The sequence below is a fragment of the Myotis lucifugus genome, unplaced genomic scaffold, assembly GCF_000147115.1.
Source record: "Myotis lucifugus unplaced genomic scaffold, Myoluc2.0 scaffold_97, whole genome shotgun sequence".
In the NCBI taxonomy this organism is placed as follows: Eukaryota; Metazoa; Chordata; class Mammalia; order Chiroptera; family Vespertilionidae; genus Myotis; species Myotis lucifugus.
This window is the reverse complement of record NW_005871145.1, coordinates 4,184,485-4,189,735: the sequence shown is the minus strand read 5'-3', so window position 1 is coordinate 4,189,735 and position 5,251 is coordinate 4,184,485. Positions and strand designations below refer to the sequence as shown.

The 5,251-nt window shown below is 51.9% G+C and overlaps 1 long non-coding RNA gene across 1 annotated transcript; it reads left to right on the top strand.

The window, feature by feature from the left end:
- The first annotated feature begins 3,091 nt into the window (after nucleotides 1-3,091).
- On the top strand, nucleotides 3,092-4,902 carry LOC106697706. The gene is made up of 3 exons (XR_001348877.2): nucleotides 3,092-3,206; nucleotides 3,776-3,989; nucleotides 4,541-4,902. It is a non-coding gene; the product is annotated as an uncharacterized LOC106697706 (long non-coding RNA).
- The last annotated feature ends 349 nt before the right edge of the window (nucleotides 4,903-5,251 follow it).

Sequence of the window (5,251 nt, the reverse complement as noted above, 5' to 3'; positions counted from 1 at the left end):
CCACGTCTGGAGTCACCAACGCAAGTCCAATCAATGCTCAGGGAAGGCATTTGCCCTCCCACACTCAATCTCCAGTTTGCAGCCTGTACATACTCCCCACACATTGAGAAGGTGTAGCTGGCGTGAGTGCTATAGAATATAAAGACCACTGTCTGAAGCCCCAGAAAACCGTGGGCCCATTTCTAAATGTCCTTGGTGCTGTATTAGGACCATCTAGTGAGGAGCAATAGAAAAAGACCTTAGATGAACCTGAAGAAGGATCAGTTCAGTGGCATTCCCTCTCTCTCAGTATTCCCTAACATAGTCGTTTGCCTCTCTCATCTGTTTACTTCTTCCTCTAACTTAATCACTCTCACTGGCCTGTTTGATAGCCCTCTGAGAGGAGAGGACGAGTACCTTCCCATACTAGCAACAGTTGGTTTCAGGGCCCTGTGTAGTGGTTGTGTCTTTCCTACCCAGCCCATACTTTCCTAGCAGCTTCTTGCCTGGATCTCTACTCCATCCATCAGAAAAGCATTTCTAGTCACAAACCATCCAAGATAATCAGAAACTAGCCTTCATTGTCTGTCTATGCTCTGCTCACCCACCATCACAGTGCTCTACCAAATTCTCCGCTCCAGGGCCAACAGCCCCTCTCATGACACTACCATCACTGTCTTTGTGCCCCAACTGCAATGCCACTATCTTACCACATCCCAATATGATAAACACAGATTCTCCAAATCAGCTCATTCCACCTCTATACAACTGTTTGTTTAGCCCTTGATCCATGGAGGTAAAAAAAAAAATGAGAGCAGCTTCCAGAAGCTGACTGCCTAGATTTAGCTCTCACAAGCACCCTCTGCCCATGTCATCCAGATCTGAACCCCCATGGTAAGAACATCAGGAGTTGCATGTGAGCATCAGTAAGATTCTGAAAGGTTTATGTCAAATGGGTGTAAGTTAGTAACTGCGATGCTTTTTGAAATCTTGGGAGACTCTGATAACTTTACACATTTTTTTAAATTAGTAGAATAAGTGGAAATAGAAATAGGAAAGACGTTGAAGACTTGGCAATTTAACTAGCTCATTTCAGGGCGGTGTCCTAAGCTCTCTCAACCCAGCCTCAGCACCTATTGTCTCTGGTCTCCATCTTGCCTCAGTCCTCCTTATCCTTGTCTTCTCTGTGTCTCCCCTGTCTCTCTCTAGCCTACTTTATCTCCTCCCTACCCTTTTCTCTCGCCTGCCCCCCTTCCCCTCAGGTACTGTGAACCAGAGCCCCTTAGCTTGTTTAGGCTAGTCCAAGTAGCTTTACACTTTGTGAGCCTGTCAGTTCCCCACCCCCCAACAGATCCATAGTGAGTCATTTGGGGACTCAAGGCATTCTTCACTCTTCCTTCAACATCACTCTCTCTTAGCTGCCTCAGCACTGCCTACTCTATAGCAGCCAGCAAATGCCTTTGATTCAATGGCTTGATAAAGGGGAAACACAGAAAGTAGTGAGATAGGAAAGGCCATGGAAAATTATGACAGGGTTTCCGTTCCTCTGTTCAGAACCTTTAGGAACTGTATGCACTATGTACAGTAATCCAAAGTATTCAGGAGCCTCCATTGATATGCACTGCCCTTTGAAAAAATAAAACAGAAAAGAAAACATCGTTTCCTTGACCCAGAACCCCTTGAAGGTCTCTTCCTTCTCAATCCTCAAATAACAGCGGTGCCTGAGTAAGTTGGAACTTGTGACAATGACTGATGGGAATTTCCAGTGGAGTCTTCAATCTGACCCCCAGGAGAGACAACTAGATGGGCTCTTCCCTGAAACCCCAACCCCAGCAACCACACCGGCTCACCCAGGGCCTGCCCACGTGTGTCATTCTCCTTCACACTGTACCTCCCCCCCTCACCTCACTTCTCACAGGGCTCTTTTAAGATAGATTTGGGAAGGACAATCTCACTCCTTTCTGTCCTTTGGGATCCCAGTTCCAGCTCATACCAAAACCCTTCCTACTTGGCTCAATCCTCCCTCCTGTGAGGGGTAGCTTCAATTCTCTAATCACGGGGGAACGGGGAGGCGGCTGGAATGTCCTGCTTTCCTAGCTCTCCCTTTTACTTCGCTCGGCTCCTATCCTGCTGTAACTGCTAGACTCGGCGGCCCCTCCCTTCCCCATCCTCCCAAGGGAAGCACTGAAGATGATAGCTAGCACACGCTGAGTAACAACCGTGTGCCAGGCATGTGTTTGCTCAGCTTCTCTGGAACGCCAGCTCAGGTCCCTACAATACTCTTCCCTTTGCCGTGTTTTCTTTCTTAATTCCCTGCCTCGTCCTTCTTCATCTCTGACTTCCTCTTCTAAGAAGTTATGTGGGGACCCACTGCCATTCTCCCAGAGGCCACCACTTCTCTGGCTGTGCTCAGAAGAGGTGAGCCACTCCATCTCTGTGCTTCAACCATCTCTACACATCCTAAGGAAGAATCTCTTAGTCCAGGCCTCCCCTGCCACCATCCCAGCCCGCTTGCACAGGCCTCTCCAGGGTCCATAGACAAAAACACCACTGCCACCGCCCGCCTGCCTGCCAGCCGGGTCCCCAGCCTCTAGGCTGTGAGCGTCCTCGGTAGTGACCCCATCGTGTCCCCCAGGAATGACCTCGGCATTTCAGTCCGCGAAAGCTGCCATAAACAGCTGAAGCCCAGGCCTTCTGAGGGCTACCTGAGTCTTTCGTCCCCATTTCTGCCCATGTTTCCTCCCTAGAGCCCACTCATTTTCCCCTCAACTTCTTAACACACCAAGCCCTCCTTTTTATTAAGGGGTTCATGCAGTATGACAGTCCCATGTTCTTTGGGAGGGTTCATCTTGTACTTGTAGACCCAAAATGTGCTCCTTCTACGAGGGAGAAAACTGGCTTGCACCCTCCCCTAGAGCCATGCTGGATGTGGACTGGGAACAAGTAAACTGATCTCCCCAAAACCGTTACCCCAGGGTCCCGAAACCGTTGCCCCAGGGTCTCGCGAGGAGAGAACCGGCTGGTCTCTGCCAGTTGGCTTCCCAGACTCGTCATTCATTGGGCTACTGACCTGTCCATCACTTCTGCTGAGCCAATGAGCAGCACCACCTCCAACAGCCGTTGGAGGGCCGGCCAACAGTCTCCTGGTTCGTTGAGCTGAGCGGTTGGAGAGGGCTCTGCTCCCGGCCCTGCTCCTCTCACCTGCGAATCCCGTACATCATGGGCAGGTGGGCACATCATGGGCAGGCGGGCACATCATGGGCAGGCGGGCGTGCGGAGGATCCGTCCAGCCAGCCTAGCCCCCCACGCAGCTTAGGAGGAGGACGGGGACAAGGCTTACACCACGTAAATGTTGGGGGTTGGGGTGGGTGATGGCGTTAGGAAGACGGGACTGGCTGGACTCTGCCGCACCCGCAGTCCCTGTGTGACCTGGGGTCCGTTTCCCCCTGGTCCTGCGCTTTAGTTGTTTTTTCAAAAGGAGGAGGTTGATTCCTCGTAATCTCTCAGCCCCTTTTGCTGTTGTTTTGGAAAACATCGCGTCTCAAGCCCAGCCAGTTCATTGTGAACATAAGGACAGGCGATGGGTCAGAGGGGAAGAGCTGGGGGGAAGGGGGGTGCTCAGGGATGGAGGAGGGTGCCCGGGCCGGAAGGGCGTGGGGACAGTTGCCTACCGGAAGGGCCTCCGAGTGTGGGCTCGAAAGAAACGCAGCCTGTGGTCCTGGCTACTCGAACAGAGATGTCGGTGGGAGGAGCCCTGCCCACCCTGTTCACAGGTGGTTTTGTTTCTTTCCTGTAGTTTCCCGTAAAGGGTCCTTTTGAGAAGTTCCATCGCACCACGTGTGAACTGGGATCGGCTCCCACAGTGTTGAATGAGCCTTGAATTTGATGGCTTCTCCATTTTCTCAACCAACACCACCTGCCGACGCTGACAATGACCGATGGGCTTTTTCAGGGGGTGTCGTCGCCATTCCCGCAGCCTGGGGGGAAGGCAGGGTACCTGGCCACAGAAGGTGAGTGTGGGTGAGGAGAGTGGGGCCCTGCCCCTCCTCCCGCCCTTCCCTCCGCCCTTCCCTCCGACCATCTGCTGACTCCAGCCCAGGCCACTTCCTCGCCCAGAAATTGGGTGGGGGCTATGGCATGCTCAGGGAGGGCTGTCCCCTGGCCCCAGCTCTGCTCCGCTGAGAAGTAATCAGCTTCCAGAAACTTGAAGAAATTGCTTTTCTGCAAGAGGGCGCCAACCCGATGTAGAGGGATGGTCTGCAGCGAGTAGAGCTGGCAAAGCCGTTTCTCTGGCCTGTAGGTGCCTGCGTACTTGGTCTGGGCCCCTGGGAGTTAGAGGTCGTCAGCTGAAGAGGTGCAGTAGGCTTGTCCCGACCCAGGTACCTGTTGCTGCTGTAGCTTCTTCCAAAAAGATTTCTACTTGTCACACCATCCGCCACCCCCACAGCTGTTTTCCCCTCTGTTTCGTGGGTCTCGCTTTCACTCTGTTCTTCTTACTGCCTTTTTTTCCCCTGTATTTTTCTCTCTGGTTTGACTTTTCTTTTCCCTTTTGTTTTCTAAGGCCAAGTAGAAATCTGGAGAAGATGTGAGGACGGTGGTAATTGGAAGGAGGGGCATTGGCCTGAGCACCCACTGCAGGAGGCAAGACCAGCCTCCCTGCCCTAGCTGGAGTGAATATGGCTCCTCCCGCACACTCAGACATCCCCTTGGTTCCTTGTTTGTTCTTCAGGGCCACCTACAGATGGGCACCCCCACTCTAACCCAACCTCCCCAGTGATTAGAACCACTGACTCCTGCCTCCCCAGGCCACCCCCGTGGAAGGCCCCTACAGAAGCCAAACATAGGCACCTTAGACTCTGGCATACTGAGCCATGCCCTGATCCCACCTCACCTTCCCGCCAATTTATCATTTAATAAAAAACAATTATTAAATAATACTCATGTGTCTAAAGTATTATTTAAATACTTGTTTCAAATGTAACATTAAATTGCATTCCCCCTTCTTCTCATTTTCCCCATTGATCCTTCCCAGGATCAAAATGATAGGGAGAGGCTGCGAATGAAGGTAAAGTGTAACTGTCCACTTCTCAGTAGAGGGCAGTGTGAACCATGCTACACTCATGGGCAGGGTGTTTGGGAGCCCACGTGCCCTCTCCCCCAGCCAAGAGAATGGTTTCCCTGAGCACCTTGTACCCAGGTGGAAGGGCATTCCCCCTGCTCTATTGGCACATTATGTAACAAAGATTTACTGGTAAGAAGGATCTCTGTGATA